Source organism: Channa argus, unplaced genomic scaffold, assembly GCF_033026475.1.
Source record: "Channa argus isolate prfri unplaced genomic scaffold, Channa argus male v1.0 Contig013, whole genome shotgun sequence".
Classification (NCBI taxonomy): Eukaryota; Metazoa; Chordata; class Actinopteri; order Anabantiformes; family Channidae; genus Channa; species Channa argus.
Window position 1 is genome coordinate 129885 of NW_027125232.1, and position 17483 is coordinate 147367.

The 17483-nt window shown below is 40.7% G+C and overlaps 3 non-coding genes across 3 annotated transcripts; all 3 read left to right on the forward strand.

Moving 5' to 3' along the window:
• Positions 1-7884: 7884 nt before the first annotated feature.
• On the forward strand, positions 7885-7957 carry trnar-ccu (transfer RNA arginine (anticodon CCU)). Its single transcript has one exon. It is a non-coding gene; the product is annotated as a tRNA-Arg (tRNA).
• A 7884-nt stretch (positions 7958-15841) lies between these two features.
• trnar-ccu (transfer RNA arginine (anticodon CCU)) lies at positions 15842-15914 on the forward strand. The gene has a single exon. It is a non-coding gene; the product is annotated as a tRNA-Arg (tRNA).
• Positions 15915-17045: 1131 nt separating this feature from the next.
• On the forward strand, positions 17046-17118 carry trnar-ccu (transfer RNA arginine (anticodon CCU)). The gene has a single exon. It is a non-coding gene; the product is annotated as a tRNA-Arg (tRNA).
• Positions 17119-17483: the final 365 nt, after the last annotated feature.

The following is a 17483-nucleotide window of genomic DNA, read 5'->3' on the forward strand; positions in this document are numbered from 1 at the left end:
GTTGACAGCAGAGTGGCGCAGCGGAAGCGTGCTGGGCCCATAACCCAGAGGTCGATGGATCGAAACCATCCTCTGCTAACTGTGTTTTGTAAGCTGACTTAGGGCCTTTGCAACTTTTTAGTAAAGTGAACCAGATACAGAATGTACATATTCACCTACTGTACAATTCCAGATGCATATCAGCTTGGGAATGCAATTTTTGTATATTTCACATTCTTTTCTCTGCTCTTTCAAATGCTTTCCTCCATCTTACTATACTAACTGCTTTTATTGTCATTATTGTGTTACCCAAAGGGTTCGAGTCCAATCTGGTTTGGTTGAAAGCAGAGTGGCGCAGCAGAAGTGTGCTGGGCCCATAACCCAGAGGTCGATGGATCGAATCCATCCTCTGCTAACTGTGTTTTGTAAGCTGACTTAGGGCCTTTACAACCTCTTAGTAAAGTGAACCAGATACAGAAAGTACATATTCACCTACTGTACAATTCCAGATGCATATCCGCTTGGGAATGCAATTATTGTATATTTCACATTCTTTTCTCTGCTCTTTCAAATGCTTTCCTCCATCTTACTATACTAACTGCTTTTATTGTCATTATTGTGCTTCCCAAAGGGTTCGAGTCCAATCTGGGGTACAATGCCAGTTTCATATCAGCATGGCAATCTAGTTTCTACGTGTTTCACATCTTTTTCTTTGCACTTTTAAAAATTTCCCTTCTACTCACTATATCTACTGCATTTGGGGCCATTATTGTGTTACCCAAAGCCAACATGGCATGTCTCACATTATGCTCTGTCTAGGAAGCAACTTTTTGGTGGAAGAACTGATGAGTAAAGGTGTTTGAGATGCCCCAGTGGCCTAATGGATAAGGCACTGGCGTTGAGTGAGGATTTTTAACTATAAGCTTCATCAAAAAGGAAAGTTTTAAGCCTAGTCTTAAAAGTAGAGAGGGTGTCTGCTCCCCGAATTTGGATTGGAAGCTGGTTCCACAGGAGAGGAGCTTGATAGCTAAAGGCTCTGCCTCCCATTCTACTTTTGCAAACTCTGGGAACCACAAGTAGGCCAGTATTTTGGGATCGAAGTGGTCTAATTGGGCGATACAGGACTATGAGATCTATTAAATATGATGGAGCTTGACCATTAAGAGCTTTGTATGTAAGGAGGAGGGTTTTGAACTCTATTCTAGATTTTATGGGAAGCCAATGAAGAGAAGCTAGTGAAGGTGAAATATGATCTCTCTTTCCTAATCCAGTCAGCACTCTTGCTGCAGCATTTTGGATTAATTGAAGGCTTTTTAGAGAGTTATTAGGACACCCCAGAAGTAGGGAATTACAGTAGTCCAACCTAGAAGTAACAAATGCATGGACAAGTTTTTCGGCATCACTTTGAGACAGGATGCTTCTAATTTTAGCAATGTTCCGTAGGTGGAAGAAGTCTGTTCTAGACATTTGTCTTTTATGTGACGTAAACGCCAAATCTTGGTCAAAGATAACTCCTAGGTTCCTCACCGTAGTACTAGAGGCCAAAGTTATGTCATCTAGAGTAACTATATTGTTAGACAGCATATTTCTCATGTTTTTAGGCCCAAAGAGGATGATTTCAGTTTTGTCTGAATTTAGAAGTAGGAAATTGTAGGACATCCAGTTCTTTATGTCTTTTAGACATGCTTCAAATTTGACTAATTGGTTAGTATCTTCTGGTTTCACAGATAAATAGAGCTGGGTATCATCTGCATATCAGTGGAAGTTTATGGAATGTTTCCTAATGATTTTGCCTAAAGGTGACATGTAGAGATTAAAAAGTATTGGTCCTAACACAGAGCCCTGTGGAACTCCATAGCTGACTTTGGTGCATAAAGAAGAGTCATCATTAACATGAACAAGTTGGAATCTGTCTGACAGATAAGATTTAAACCAATGTAATGTGGTTCCTTTAATCCCAAATCCATGTTCTAGTCTCTGTAATAAAATGTTGTGGTCAATGGTGTCAAATGCGGCACTAAGGTCTAGTAAGACGAGTACAGACACAAGTCCATTATCTGAAGCCAGGAGAAGATCATTGGAGACTTTTACCAGTGCTGTTTCTGTACTGTGATGAGCTCTAAATCCTGACTGAAAGTCTTCATACAAATTATTCCTGTAAAGGTGATCACATAATTGTTTTGCAACTACTTTTTCAAGGATTTTAGAAATAAACGGGAGATTTGATATTGGTCTATAGTTGGCTAAATCCCCTGGATCAAGACAAGGTTTTTTAAGTAATGGTTTGATTACAGCAACTTTATAGGCCTTTGGTACATAGCCAGTTTCTAAAGATAGGTTAATCAAATCTAATATGAAAGTGTCTATTAAAGGTAGAACATCTTTAAGCAATTTGGTTGGAACAGGGTCTAAAAGACATGTTGTTAGTTTTGAGGAGGCGGTAGTTGAACTTAGCTCAGTGAGATCTATGGGTGAAAAGCAGTCTAAGATGGATTGGGGCCTTATTGAGGATTCTATAGCTGTTGTACATGAAGATCTAGCCGTAATATTTGTAGGGAGGATCTGGTGAATCTTTTCCCTAATGGCTACAATTTTACTAGTAAAGAAAGTCATAAAGTCATTGCTGCTCAAAGTTAAGGGAATACTAGGCTCAACAGAACTATGGCTCTTAGTCAGCCTGGCTACAGTGCTGAACAGAAACCGGGGGTTGTTCTTGTTTTCCTCTATTAATGCGGAATAATATGCTGTTCTGGCATCACGGAGAGCTTTTTTGTATGTTTTTAAACTGTTTTTCCAGGCTAACCGGGATTCTTCTAAATTAGTGGAACGCCACTTCCTCTCTAGCTTTCGTGTTGCCTGCTTTAAGCTGTGCATTTGTGAATTGTACCATGGAGGTCGGCTCCTCTGATTCACTGCCTTCTATTTCAAAGGGGCAACTGTATCTAGTATCCTACGCAGTGAGGCGGCAGAATCGTCAACTAAATAATCAATTTGCACAGGAGTAAGATGGCTACTCACCATAGTATTGACACATGGTGGTGAAAAAGATGAAGAAATAATTTCTTTAAATGTATTCACAGCATTTTCAGATAAACATCTGCTGTAGTGGAATTTTTTCCTAACTGCTGTATAGTCCGTTATTGTAAATTCAAATGTTATTAGAAAATGGTCAGACAGAAGAGAATTATGAGGAAATACTATTAAATTATCAGTTTCAATGCCATATGTAAGGACAAGGTCTAACGTGTGACTAAAACAATGAGTGGGTTTATTTACATTTTGGGAAAAACCAATTGAATCTAATAATGAATTAAACGCAGTGCTCAGACAGTTACTGTCAGCATCTACATGAATGTTAAAGTCACCCACTATAATGACTTTATCTGTACTAAGCACTAAATCAGATAGAAAATCAGAAAATTCAATCAAAAACTCTGAATAAGGGACTGGAGGACGGTACACGATAACAAATAATAGTGGTTTTTGAGTTTTCCAGTTTGGGTGTGAAAGGCTAAGAGTAAGACTCTCAAATGAGGTATAACTATGTTTAGGTCTAGGAATTATTGATAAGCTAGAGTGAAATATTGCTGCTACTCCTCCACCTCGGCCTGTGCATCTAGGAACATGATAATTAATATGACTTTGGGGGGTTGACTCATTTAAACTGACATATTCTTCCTGCTGCAACCACGTTTCAGTGAGACAAAATAAACCAATTTGATGATCATTTATCAAGTCATTTACTAACAAAGATTTAGAAGAGAGAGATCTGATGTTTAATAATCCACATTTAAAAGTTTTGGGTTTTGGTTCAGTATGAGCAGTTGTATTACCCAAAGGGTTCGAGTCCAATCTGGTGTGGTTCAAAGCAGAGTGGCGCAGCGGAAGCGTGCTGGGCCCATAACCCAGAGGTCGATGGATCGAAACCATCCTCTGCTAACTGTGTTTTGTAAGCTGACTTAGGGCCTTTACAACCTTTTAGTAAAGTGAACCAGATACAGAAAGTACATATTCACCTACTGTACAATTCCAGATGCATATGAGCTTGGGAATGCAATTTTTGTATATTTCACATTCTTTTCTCTGCTCTTTCAAATGCTTTCCTCCATCTTACTATACTAACTGCTTTTATTGTCATTATTGTGTTACCCAAAGGGTTCGAGTCCCATCTGGGGTGGTTGACAGCAGAGTGGCTCAGCGGAAGCGTGCTGGGCCCATAACCCAAAGGTCGATGGTTCGAAACTATCCTCTGCTAACTGTGTTTTGTAAGCTGACTTAGGGCCTTTACAACCTTTTAGTAAAGTGAACCAGATACAGAAAGTACATATTCACCTACTGTAATATTCCAGATGCATATCAGCTTGGGAATGCAATTTTTGTATATTTCACATTCTTTTCTCTGCTCTTTCAAATGCTTTCCTCCATCTTACTATACTAACTGCTTTTATTGTCATTATTGTGTTACCCAAAGGGTTCGAGTCCAATCTGGGGTACAATGCCAGTTTCATATCAGCATGGCATTCTAGTTTCTACGTGTTTCACATCTTTTTCTTTGCACTTTTAAAAATTTCCCTTCTACTCACTATATCTACTGCATTTGGGGCCATTATTGTGTTACCCAAAGCCAACATGGCATGGCTCACATTATGCTCTGTATAGGAAGCAACTGTTTGGTGGAAGAACTGATGAGTAAAGGTGTTTGAGATGCCCCAGTGGCCTATTGGATAAGGCACTGGCCTCCTAAGCCAGGGATTGTGGGTTCAAGTCCTATCTGGGGTGGTTGACAGCAGAGTGGTACAGCGGAAGCGTGCTGGACCCATAACCCAGAGGTCGATGGATCGAAACCATCCTCTGCTAACTGTGTTTTGTAAGCTGACTTAGGGCCTTTACAACCTTTTAGTAAACTGAACCAGATACAGAAAGTAAATATTCACCTCCTGTACAATTCCAGATGCATATCAGCTTGGGAATGCAATTTTTGTATATTTCAAATTCCTTTCTCTGCTCTTTTAAATGGTTCCCTCCATCTTACTATACTAACTGCTTTTATTGTCATTATTGTGTTACCCAAAGGGTTCGAGTCCAATCTGGGGTACAATGCCAGTTTCATATCAGCATTGGAAACTAGTTTCTATGTGTTTCACATCTTTTTCTTTGCACTTTTAAAAATTTCCCTTCTACTCACTATATCTACTGCATTTGGGGCCATTATTGTGTTACCCAAAGGGTTCGAGTCCAATCTGGTGTACAATGCCAGTTTCATCTCAGCATGGCAATCTAGTTTCTACGTATTTCAAATGCTTTCCTCCATCTTACTATACTAACTGCTTTTATTGTCATTATTGTGTTACCCAAAGGGTTCGAGTCCAATCTGGGGTACAATGCCAGTTTCATATCAGCATGGCAATCTAGTTTCTACGTGTTTCACATCTTTTTCTTTGCACTTTTAAAAATATCCCTTCCACTGTTATGCTGATGATACCCAGCTATATTTATATATGGAACCAGATGAAAATAATCAGTTAATAAAGCTTCAAGCATGCCTACAAGACATAAAGGCCTGGATGTCCCACAATTTTTTGCCCCATGTGAAATATGCCCCAGTGGCCTAATGGATAATGCACTGGCCTCCTAAGCCAGGGATTGTGGGTTCGAGTCCCATCTGGGGTGGTTGACAGCAGAGTGGCGCAGCAAAAGCGTGCTGGGCCCATAACCCAGAGGTCAATAGATTGAAACCATCCTTTGCTAACTGTGTTTTGTAAGCTGACTTAGGGCCTTTACAACCTTTAAGTAAAGTGATCCAGATACAGAAAGTACATATTCACCTACTGTAATATTCCAGATGCATATCAGCTTGGGAATGCAATTTTTGTATATTTCACATTCTTTTCTCTGCTCTTTCAAATGCTTTCCTCCATCTTACTATACTAACTGCTTTTATTGTCATTATTGTGTTACCCAAAGGGTTCGAGTCCAATCTGGCGTGGTTGAAAGCAGAGTGGCGCAGCGGAAGCGTGCTGGGCCCATAACCCAGAGGTCAATAGATTGAAACCATCCTTTGCTAACTGTGTTTTGTAAGCTGACTTAGGGCCTTTACAACCTTTAAGTAAAGTGATCCAGATACAGAAAGTACATATTCACCTACTGTAATATTCCAGATGCATATCAGCTTGGGAATGCAATTTTTGTATATTTCACAGTCTTTTCTCTGCTCTTTCAAACGCTTTCCTCCATCTTACTATACTAACTGCTTTTATTGTCATTATTGTGTTACCCAAAGGGTTCGAGTCCAATCTGGGGTACAATGCCAGTTTCATATCAGCATGGCAATCTAGTTTCTACGTGTTTCACATCTTTTTCTTTGCACTTTTAAAAATATCCCTTCCACTGTTATGCTGATGATACCCAGCTATATTTATATATGGAACCAGATGAAAATAATCAGTTAATAAAGCTTCAAGCATGCCTACAAGACATAAAGGCCTGGATGTCCCACAATTTTTTACTTTTAAACTCAGACAAAACTGAATTCATAGTATTTGGGCCCAAAAATCTCAGAGATATGATGTCCAACCATATTGTTACACTAGATGGCATAAGCCTGGCCTCCAGTACTACTGCAAGGAACCTTGGAGTTATGTTTGATCAGGATCTGTCCTTTAACTCACATATAAAACAAATCTCTAGAACAGCCTTCTTCCACCTACGGAACATTGCCAAAATTAGGAGCATCCTGTCTCAAAGTGATGCCGAAAAACTGGTCCATGCATTTGTTACCTCTAGGTTTGACTACTGTAATTCCCTACTTTCAGGATGCCCCAGTAACTCCCTAAAGAGCCTGCAATTAATCCAAAATGCTGCAGCAAGAGTGCTGACTGGAACTAGCAAGAGAGATCATATTTCACCTTCACTAGCTTCTCTCCATTGGCTTCCAATTAAATGTAGAATAGAATTTGAAACCCTGCTTCTTACATATAAAGCTCTGAATGGTCAGGCTCCATCATATTTAGAAGACCTCATAGCACCATATCATCCCAGTAGACCACTTTGCTCTCAGAATGCAGGCCTACTTGTGGTTCCCAGAATTTCCAAAAGTAGAATGGGAGGTAGAGCCTTTAGCTATCAAGCTCCTCTCTTGTGAAACCAGCTCCCAGTTCAGATTCGGGAAGCAGACAGCCTCTCTACTTTTAAGTCTAGGCTTAAAACCTTCCTTTTTAATAAAGCATATAGTTATTTATAGTTATGCTGCCATAGGCTTAGACTGCTGGGGGACCCACCCCCCAATGCACTGAGCTCCTTTCCTCCTCTTGACCATCTCTCCTCTCCTCTCATCCCGCAATTGTCACCACTGCATGTCATTAACTCTGTGTGTTCTCTCCCGTAGTTGTCTTTGTCATCCTCTGTCCCCTTCTCTCTGTCCCTTTCTGCAGGTGTCCCCCGGCTTTGAAGCTGTGTGTCTTCCAGCGTGAAGCTACTGGTCCTACCAATCTGCCCAATGTTTTGTTGTTGCTTTTTGTTGCTCTGTTCTTTTCCCTCTCCCCTTTCCACTCACCCCAACCGGTCGAGGCTGATGGCCGTCCACCCTGAGCCTGGTTCTGCAGGAGGTTTCTTCCGTTAAAGGGAGTTTTTCCTCTCCACTGTTGCCTATGGCTTGCTCCAGGGGGAATTGTTGGGTTCTCTTTATATATCTTTATAATCTTGACTTTATTCTGTAAAGTGCCCTGAGATGACTTTGTTGTGAATTGGCACTATATAAATAAAGTTGAATTGAATTGAACTCACTATATCTACTGCATATGGGGCCATTATTGTGTTACCCAAAGCCAACATGGCATGTCTCACATTATGCTCTGTATAGGAAGCAACTGTTTGGTGGAAGAACTGATGAGTAAAGGTGTTTGAGAGGCCCCAGTGGCCTAATGGATAAGGCACTGGCCTCCTAAGCCAGGGATTGTGGGTTCAAGTCCCATCTGGGGTGGTTGACAGCAGAGTGGCGCAGCGGAAGCGTGCTGGGCCCATAACCCAGAGGTCGATGGATCGAAACCATCCTCTGCTAACTGTGTTTTGTAAGCTGACTTAGGGCCTTTGCAACTTTTTAGTAAAGTGAACCAGATACAGAATGTACATATTCACCTACTGTACAATTCCAGATGCATATCAGCTTGGGAATGCAATTTTTGTATATTTCACATTCTTTTCTCTGCTCTTTCAAATGCTTTCCTCCATCTTACTATACTAACTGCTTTTATTGTCATTATTGTGTTACCCAAAGGGTTCGAGTCCAATCTGGTTTGGTTGAAAGCAGAGTGGCGCAGCAGAAGTGTGCTGGGCCCATAACCCAGAGGTCGATGGATCGAATCCATCCTCTGCTAACTGTGTTTTGTAAGCTGACTTAGGGCCTTTACAACCTCTTAGTAAAGTGAACCAGATACAGAAAGTACATATTCACCTACTGTACAATTCCAGATGCATATCCGCTTGGGAATGCAATTATTGTATATTTCACATTCTTTTCTCTGCTCTTTCAAATGCTTTCCTCCATCTTACTATACTAACTGCTTTTATTGTCATTATTGTGCTTCCCAAAGGGTTCGAGTCCAATCTGGGGTACAATGCCAGTTTCATATCAGCATGGCAATCTAGTTTCTACGTGTTTCACATCTTTTTCTTTGCACTTTTAAAAATTTCCCTTCTACTCACTATATCTACTGCATTTGGGGCCATTATTGTGTTACCCAAAGCCAACATGGCATGTCTCACATTATGCTCTGTCTAGGAAGCAACTTTTTGGTGGAAGAACTGATGAGTAAAGGTGTTTGAGATGCCCCAGTGGCCTAATGGATAAGGCACTGGCGTTGAGTGAGGATTTTTAACTATAAGCTTCATCAAAAAGGAAAGTTTTAAGCCTAGTCTTAAAAGTAGAGAGGGTGTCTGCTCCCCGAATTTGGATTGGAAGCTGGTTCCACAGGAGAGGAGCTTGATAGCTAAAGGCTCTGCCTCCCATTCTACTTTTGCAAACTCTGGGAACCACAAGTAGGCCAGTATTTTGGGATCGAAGTGGTCTAATTGGGCGATACAGGACTATGAGATCTATTAAATATGATGGAGCTTGACCATTAAGAGCTTTGTATGTAAGGAGGAGGGTTTTGAACTCTATTCTAGATTTTATGGGAAGCCAATGAAGAGAAGCTAGTGAAGGTGAAATATGATCTCTCTTTCCTAATCCAGTCAGCACTCTTGCTGCAGCATTTTGGATTAATTGAAGGCTTTTTAGAGAGTTATTAGGACACCCCAGAAGTAGGGAATTACAGTAGTCCAACCTAGAAGTAACAAATGCATGGACAAGTTTTTCGGCATCACTTTGAGACAGGATGCTTCTAATTTTAGCAATGTTCCGTAGGTGGAAGAAGTCTGTTCTAGACATTTGTCTTTTATGTGACGTAAACGCCAAATCTTGGTCAAAGATAACTCCTAGGTTCCTCACCGTAGTACTAGAGGCCAAAGTTATGTCATCTAGAGTAACTATATTGTTAGACAGCATATTTCTCATGTTTTTAGGCCCAAAGAGGATGATTTCAGTTTTGTCTGAATTTAGAAGTAGGAAATTGTAGGACATCCAGTTCTTTATGTCTTTTAGACATGCTTCAAATTTGACTAATTGGTTAGTATCTTCTGGTTTCACAGATAAATAGAGCTGGGTATCATCTGCATATCAGTGGAAGTTTATGGAATGTTTCCTAATGATTTTGCCTAAAGGTGACATGTAGAGATTAAAAAGTATTGGTCCTAACACAGAGCCCTGTGGAACTCCATAGCTGACTTTGGTGCATAAAGAAGAGTCATCATTAACATGAACAAGTTGGAATCTGTCTGACAGATAAGATTTAAACCAATGTAATGTGGTTCCTTTAATCCCAAATCCATGTTCTAGTCTCTGTAATAAAATGTTGTGGTCAATGGTGTCAAATGCGGCACTAAGGTCTAGTAAGACGAGTACAGACACAAGTCCATTATCTGAAGCCAGGAGAAGATCATTGGAGACTTTTACCAGTGCTGTTTCTGTACTGTGATGAGCTCTAAATCCTGACTGAAAGTCTTCATACAAATTATTCCTGTAAAGGTGATCACATAATTGTTTTGCAACTACTTTTTCAAGGATTTTAGAAATAAACGGGAGATTTGATATTGGTCTATAGTTGGCTAAATCCCCTGGATCAAGACAAGGTTTTTTAAGTAATGGTTTGATTACAGCAACTTTATAGGCCTTTGGTACATAGCCAGTTTCTAAAGATAGGTTAATCAAATCTAATATGAAAGTGTCTATTAAAGGTAGAACATCTTTAAGCAATTTGGTTGGAACAGGGTCTAAAAGACATGTTGTTAGTTTTGAGGAGGCGGTAGTTGAACTTAGCTCAGTGAGATCTATGGGTGAAAAGCAGTCTAAGATGGATTGGGGCCTTATTGAGGATTCTATAGCTGTTGTACATGAAGATCTAGCCGTAATATTTGTAGGGAGGATCTGGTGAATCTTTTCCCTAATGGCTACAATTTTACTAGTAAAGAAAGTCATAAAGTCATTGCTGCTCAAAGTTAAGGGAATACTAGGCTCAACAGAACTATGGCTCTTAGTCAGCCTGGCTACAGTGCTGAACAGAAACCGGGGGTTGTTCTTGTTTTCCTCTATTAATGCGGAATAATATGCTGTTCTGGCATCACGGAGAGCTTTTTTGTATGTTTTTAAACTGTTTTTCCAGGCTAACCGGGATTCTTCTAAATTAGTGGAACGCCACTTCCTCTCTAGCTTTCGTGTTGCCTGCTTTAAGCTGTGCATTTGTGAATTGTACCATGGAGGTCGGCTCCTCTGATTCACTGCCTTCTATTTCAAAGGGGCAACTGTATCTAGTATCCTACGCAGTGAGGCGGCAGAATCGTCAACTAAATAATCAATTTGCACAGGAGTAAGATGGCTACTCACCATAGTATTGACACATGGTGGTGAAAAAGATGAAGAAATAATTTCTTTAAATGTATTCACAGCATTTTCAGATAAACATCTGCTGTAGTGGAATTTTTTCCTAACTGCTGTATAGTCCGTTATTGTAAATTCAAATGTTATTAGAAAATGGTCAGACAGAAGAGAATTATGAGGAAATACTATTAAATTATCAGTTTCAATGCCATATGTAAGGACAAGGTCTAACGTGTGACTAAAACAATGAGTGGGTTTATTTACATTTTGGGAAAAACCAATTGAATCTAATAATGAATTAAACGCAGTGCTCAGACAGTTACTGTCAGCATCTACATGAATGTTAAAGTCACCCACTATAATGACTTTATCTGTACTAAGCACTAAATCAGATAGAAAATCAGAAAATTCAATCAAAAACTCTGAATAAGGGACTGGAGGACGGTACACGATAACAAATAATAGTGGTTTTTGAGTTTTCCAGTTTGGGTGTGAAAGGCTAAGAGTAAGACTCTCAAATGAGGTATAACTATGTTTAGGTCTAGGAATTATTGATAAGCTAGAGTGAAATATTGCTGCTACTCCTCCACCTCGGCCTGTGCATCTAGGAACATGATAATTAATATGACTTTGGGGGGTTGACTCATTTAAACTGACATATTCTTCCTGCTGCAACCACGTTTCAGTGAGACAAAATAAACCAATTTGATGATCATTTATCAAGTCATTTACTAACAAAGATTTAGAAGAGAGAGATCTGATGTTTAATAATCCACATTTAAAAGTTTTGGGTTTTGGTTCAGTATGAGCAGTTGTATTACCCAAAGGGTTCGAGTCCAATCTGGTGTGGTTCAAAGCAGAGTGGCGCAGCGGAAGCGTGCTGGGCCCATAACCCAGAGGTCGATGGATCGAAACCATCCTCTGCTAACTGTGTTTTGTAAGCTGACTTAGGGCCTTTACAACCTTTTAGTAAAGTGAACCAGATACAGAAAGTACATATTCACCTACTGTACAATTCCAGATGCATATGAGCTTGGGAATGCAATTTTTGTATATTTCACATTCTTTTCTCTGCTCTTTCAAATGCTTTCCTCCATCTTACTATACTAACTGCTTTTATTGTCATTATTGTGTTACCCAAAGGGTTCGAGTCCCATCTGGGGTGGTTGACAGCAGAGTGGCTCAGCGGAAGCGTGCTGGGCCCATAACCCAAAGGTCGATGGTTCGAAACTATCCTCTGCTAACTGTGTTTTGTAAGCTGACTTAGGGCCTTTACAACCTTTTAGTAAAGTGAACCAGATACAGAAAGTACATATTCACCTACTGTAATATTCCAGATGCATATCAGCTTGGGAATGCAATTTTTGTATATTTCACATTCTTTTCTCTGCTCTTTCAAATGCTTTCCTCCATCTTACTATACTAACTGCTTTTATTGTCATTATTGTGTTACCCAAAGGGTTCGAGTCCAATCTGGGGTACAATGCCAGTTTCATATCAGCATGGCATTCTAGTTTCTACGTGTTTCACATCTTTTTCTTTGCACTTTTAAAAATTTCCCTTCTACTCACTATATCTACTGCATTTGGGGCCATTATTGTGTTACCCAAAGCCAACATGGCATGGCTCACATTATGCTCTGTATAGGAAGCAACTGTTTGGTGGAAGAACTGATGAGTAAAGGTGTTTGAGATGCCCCAGTGGCCTATTGGATAAGGCACTGGCCTCCTAAGCCAGGGATTGTGGGTTCAAGTCCTATCTGGGGTGGTTGACAGCAGAGTGGTACAGCGGAAGCGTGCTGGACCCATAACCCAGAGGTCGATGGATCGAAACCATCCTCTGCTAACTGTGTTTTGTAAGCTGACTTAGGGCCTTTACAACCTTTTAGTAAACTGAACCAGATACAGAAAGTAAATATTCACCTCCTGTACAATTCCAGATGCATATCAGCTTGGGAATGCAATTTTTGTATATTTCAAATTCCTTTCTCTGCTCTTTTAAATGGTTCCCTCCATCTTACTATACTAACTGCTTTTATTGTCATTATTGTGTTACCCAAAGGGTTCGAGTCCAATCTGGGGTACAATGCCAGTTTCATATCAGCATTGGAAACTAGTTTCTATGTGTTTCACATCTTTTTCTTTGCACTTTTAAAAATTTCCCTTCTACTCACTATATCTACTGCATTTGGGGCCATTATTGTGTTACCCAAAGGGTTCGAGTCCAATCTGGTGTACAATGCCAGTTTCATCTCAGCATGGCAATCTAGTTTCTACGTATTTCAAATGCTTTCCTCCATCTTACTATACTAACTGCTTTTATTGTCATTATTGTGTTACCCAAAGGGTTCGAGTCCAATCTGGGGTACAATGCCAGTTTCATATCAGCATGGCAATCTAGTTTCTACGTGTTTCACATCTTTTTCTTTGCACTTTTAAAAATATCCCTTCCACTGTTATGCTGATGATACCCAGCTATATTTATATATGGAACCAGATGAAAATAATCAGTTAATAAAGCTTCAAGCATGCCTACAAGACATAAAGGCCTGGATGTCCCACAATTTTTTGCCCCATGTGAAATATGCCCCAGTGGCCTAATGGATAATGCACTGGCCTCCTAAGCCAGGGATTGTGGGTTCGAGTCCCATCTGGGGTGGTTGACAGCAGAGTGGCGCAGCAAAAGCGTGCTGGGCCCATAACCCAGAGGTCAATAGATTGAAACCATCCTTTGCTAACTGTGTTTTGTAAGCTGACTTAGGGCCTTTACAACCTTTAAGTAAAGTGATCCAGATACAGAAAGTACATATTCACCTACTGTAATATTCCAGATGCATATCAGCTTGGGAATGCAATTTTTGTATATTTCACATTCTTTTCTCTGCTCTTTCAAATGCTTTCCTCCATCTTACTATACTAACTGCTTTTATTGTCATTATTGTGTTACCCAAAGGGTTCGAGTCCAATCTGGCGTGGTTGAAAGCAGAGTGGCGCAGCGGAAGCGTGCTGGGCCCATAACCCAGAGGTCAATAGATTGAAACCATCCTTTGCTAACTGTGTTTTGTAAGCTGACTTAGGGCCTTTACAACCTTTAAGTAAAGTGATCCAGATACAGAAAGTACATATTCACCTACTGTAATATTCCAGATGCATATCAGCTTGGGAATGCAATTTTTGTATATTTCACATTCTTTTCTCTGCTCTTTCAAATGCTTTCCTCCATCTTACTATACTAACTGCTTTTATTGTCATTATTGTGTTACCCAAAGGGTTCGAGTCCAATCTGGGGTACAATGCCAGTTTCATATCAGCATGGCAATCTAGTTTCTACGTGTTTCACATCTTTTTCTTTGCACTTTTAAAAATATCCCTTCCACTGTTATGCTGATGATACCCAGCTATATTTATATATGGAACCAGATGAAAATAATCAGTTAATAAAGCTTCAAGCATGCCTACAAGACATAAAGGCCTGGATGTCCCACAATTTTTTACTTTTAAACTCAGACAAAACTGAATTCATAGTATTTGGGCCCAAAAATCTCAGAGATATGATGTCCAACCATATTGTTACACTAGATGGCATAAGCCTGGCCTCCAGTACTACTGCAAGGAACCTTGGAGTTATGTTTGATCAGGATCTGTCCTTTAACTCACATATAAAACAAATCTCTAGAACAGCCTTCTTCCACCTACGGAACATTGCCAAAATTAGGAGCATCCTGTCTCAAAGTGATGCCGAAAAACTGGTCCATGCATTTGTTACCTCTAGGTTTGACTACTGTAATTCCCTACTTTCAGGATGCCCCAGTAACTCCCTAAAGAGCCTGCAATTAATCCAAAATGCTGCAGCAAGAGTGCTGACTGGAACTAGCAAGAGAGATCATATTTCACCTTCACTAGCTTCTCTCCATTGGCTTCCAATTAAATGTAGAATAGAATTTGAAACCCTGCTTCTTACATATAAAGCTCTGAATGGTCAGGCTCCATCATATTTAGAAGACCTCATAGCACCATATCATCCCAGTAGACCACTTTGCTCTCAGAATGCAGGCCTACTTGTGGTTCCCAGAATTTCCAAAAGTAGAATGGGAGGTAGAGCCTTTAGCTATCAAGCTCCTCTCTTGTGAAACCAGCTCCCAGTTCAGATTCGGGAAGCAGACAGCCTCTCTACTTTTAAGTCTAGGCTTAAAACCTTCCTTTTTAATAAAGCATATAGTTATTTATAGTTATGCTGCCATAGGCTTAGACTGCTGGGGGACCCACCCCCCAATGCACTGAGCTCCTTTCCTCCTCTTGACCATCTCTCCTCTCCTCTCATCCCGCAATTGTCACCACTGCATGTCATTAACTCTGTGTGTTCTCTCCCGTAGTTGTCTTTGTCATCCTCTGTCCCCTTCTCTCTGTCCCTTTCTGCAGGTGTCCCCCGGCTTTGAAGCTGTGTGTCTTCCAGCGTGAAGCTACTGGTCCTACCAATCTGCCCAATGTTTTGTTGTTGCTTTTTGTTGCTCTGTTCTTTTCCCTCTCCCCTTTCCACTCACCCCAACCGGTCGAGGCAAATGGCCGTCCACCCTGAGCCTGGTTCTGCTGGAGGTTTCTTCCGTTAAAGGGAGTTTTTCCTCTCCACTGTTGCCTATGGCTTGCTCCAGGGGGAATTGTTGGGTTCTCTTTATATATCTTTATAATCTTTACTTTATTCTGTAAAGTGCCCTGAGATGACTTTGTTGTGAATTGGCACTATATAAATAAAGTTGAATTGAATTGAACTCACTATATCTACTGCATATGGGGCCATTATTGTGTTACCCAAAGCCAACATGGCATGTCTCACATTATGCTCTGTATAGGAAGCAACTGTTTGGTGGAAGAACTGATGAGTAAAGGTGATTGAGATGCCCCAGTGGCCTAATGGATAAGGCACTGGCCTCCTAAGCCAGGGATTGTGGGTTCAAGTCCCATCTGGGGTGGTTGACAGCAGAGTGGCGCAGCGGAAGCGTGCTGGGCCCATAACCCAGAGGTCGATGGATCGGAACCATCCTCTGCTAACTGTGTTTTGTAAGCTGACTTAGGGCCTTTACAACCTCTTAGTAAAGTGAACCAGATACAGAAAGTACATATTCACCTACTATACAATTCCAGATGCATATCAGCTTGGGAATGCAATTATTGTATATTTCACATTCTTTTCTCTGCTCTTTCAAATGCTTTCCTCCATCTTACTATACTAACTGCTTTTATTGTCATTATTGTGCTACCCAAAGGGTTCGAGTCCAATCTGGGGTACAATGCCAGTTTCATATCAGCATGGCAATCTAGTTTCTACGTGTTTCACATCTTTTTCTTTGCACTTTTAAAAATTTCCCTTCTACTCACTATATCTACTGCATTTGGGGCCATTATTGTGTTACCCAAAGCCAACATGGCATGTCTCACATTATGCTCTGTCTAGGAAGCAACTGTTTGGTGGAAGAACTGATGAGTAAAGGTGTTTGAGAGGCCCCAGTGACCTAACGGATAAGGCACTGGCCTCCTAAGCCAGGGATTGTCGGTTCAAGTCCCATCTGGGGTGGTTGACAGCAGAGTGGCGCAGCGGAAGCGTGCTGGGCCCATAACCCAGAGGTCGATGGATCGAAACCATCCTCTGCTAACTGTGTTTTGTAAGCTGACTTAGGGCCTTTACAACCTCTTAGTAAAGTGAACCAGATACAGAAAGTACATATTCACCTACTATACAATTCCAGATGCATATCAGCTTGGGAATGCAATTATTGTATATTTCACATTCTTTTCTCTGCTCTTTCAAATGCTTTCCTCCATCTTACTATACTAACTGCTTTTATTGTCATTATTGTGTTACCCAAAGGGTTCGAGTCCAATCTGGGGTACAATGCCAGTTTCATATCAGCATGGCAATCTAGTTTCTACGTGTTTCACATCTTTTTCTTTGCACTTTTAAAAATTTCCCTTCTACTCACTATATCTACTGCATTTGGGGCCATTATTGTGTTACCCAAAGCCAACATGGCATGTCTCACATTATGCTCTGTCTAGGAAGCATCTGTTTGGTGGAAGAACTGATGAGTAAAGGTGTTTGAGAGGCCCCAGTGGCCTAATGGATAAGGCACTGGCCTCCTAAGCCAGGGATTGTGGGTTCAAGTCCCATCTGGGGTGGTTGACAGCAGAGTGGCGCAGCGGAAGCGTGCTGGGCCCATAACCCAGAGGTCGATGGATCGAAACCATCCTCTGCTAACTGTGTTTTGTAAGCTGACTTAGGGCCTTTGCAACTTTTTAGTAAAGTGAACCAGATACAGAATGTACATATTCACCTACTGTACAATTCCAGATGCATATCAGCTTGGGAATGCAATTTTTGTATATTTCACATTCTTTTCTCTGCTCTTTCAAATGCTTTCCTCAATCTTACTATACTAACTGCTTTTATTGTCATTATTGTGTTACCCAAAGGGTTCGAGTCCAATCTGGTTTGGTTGAAAGCAGATTGGCGCAGCAGAAGTGTGCTGGGCCCATAACCCAGA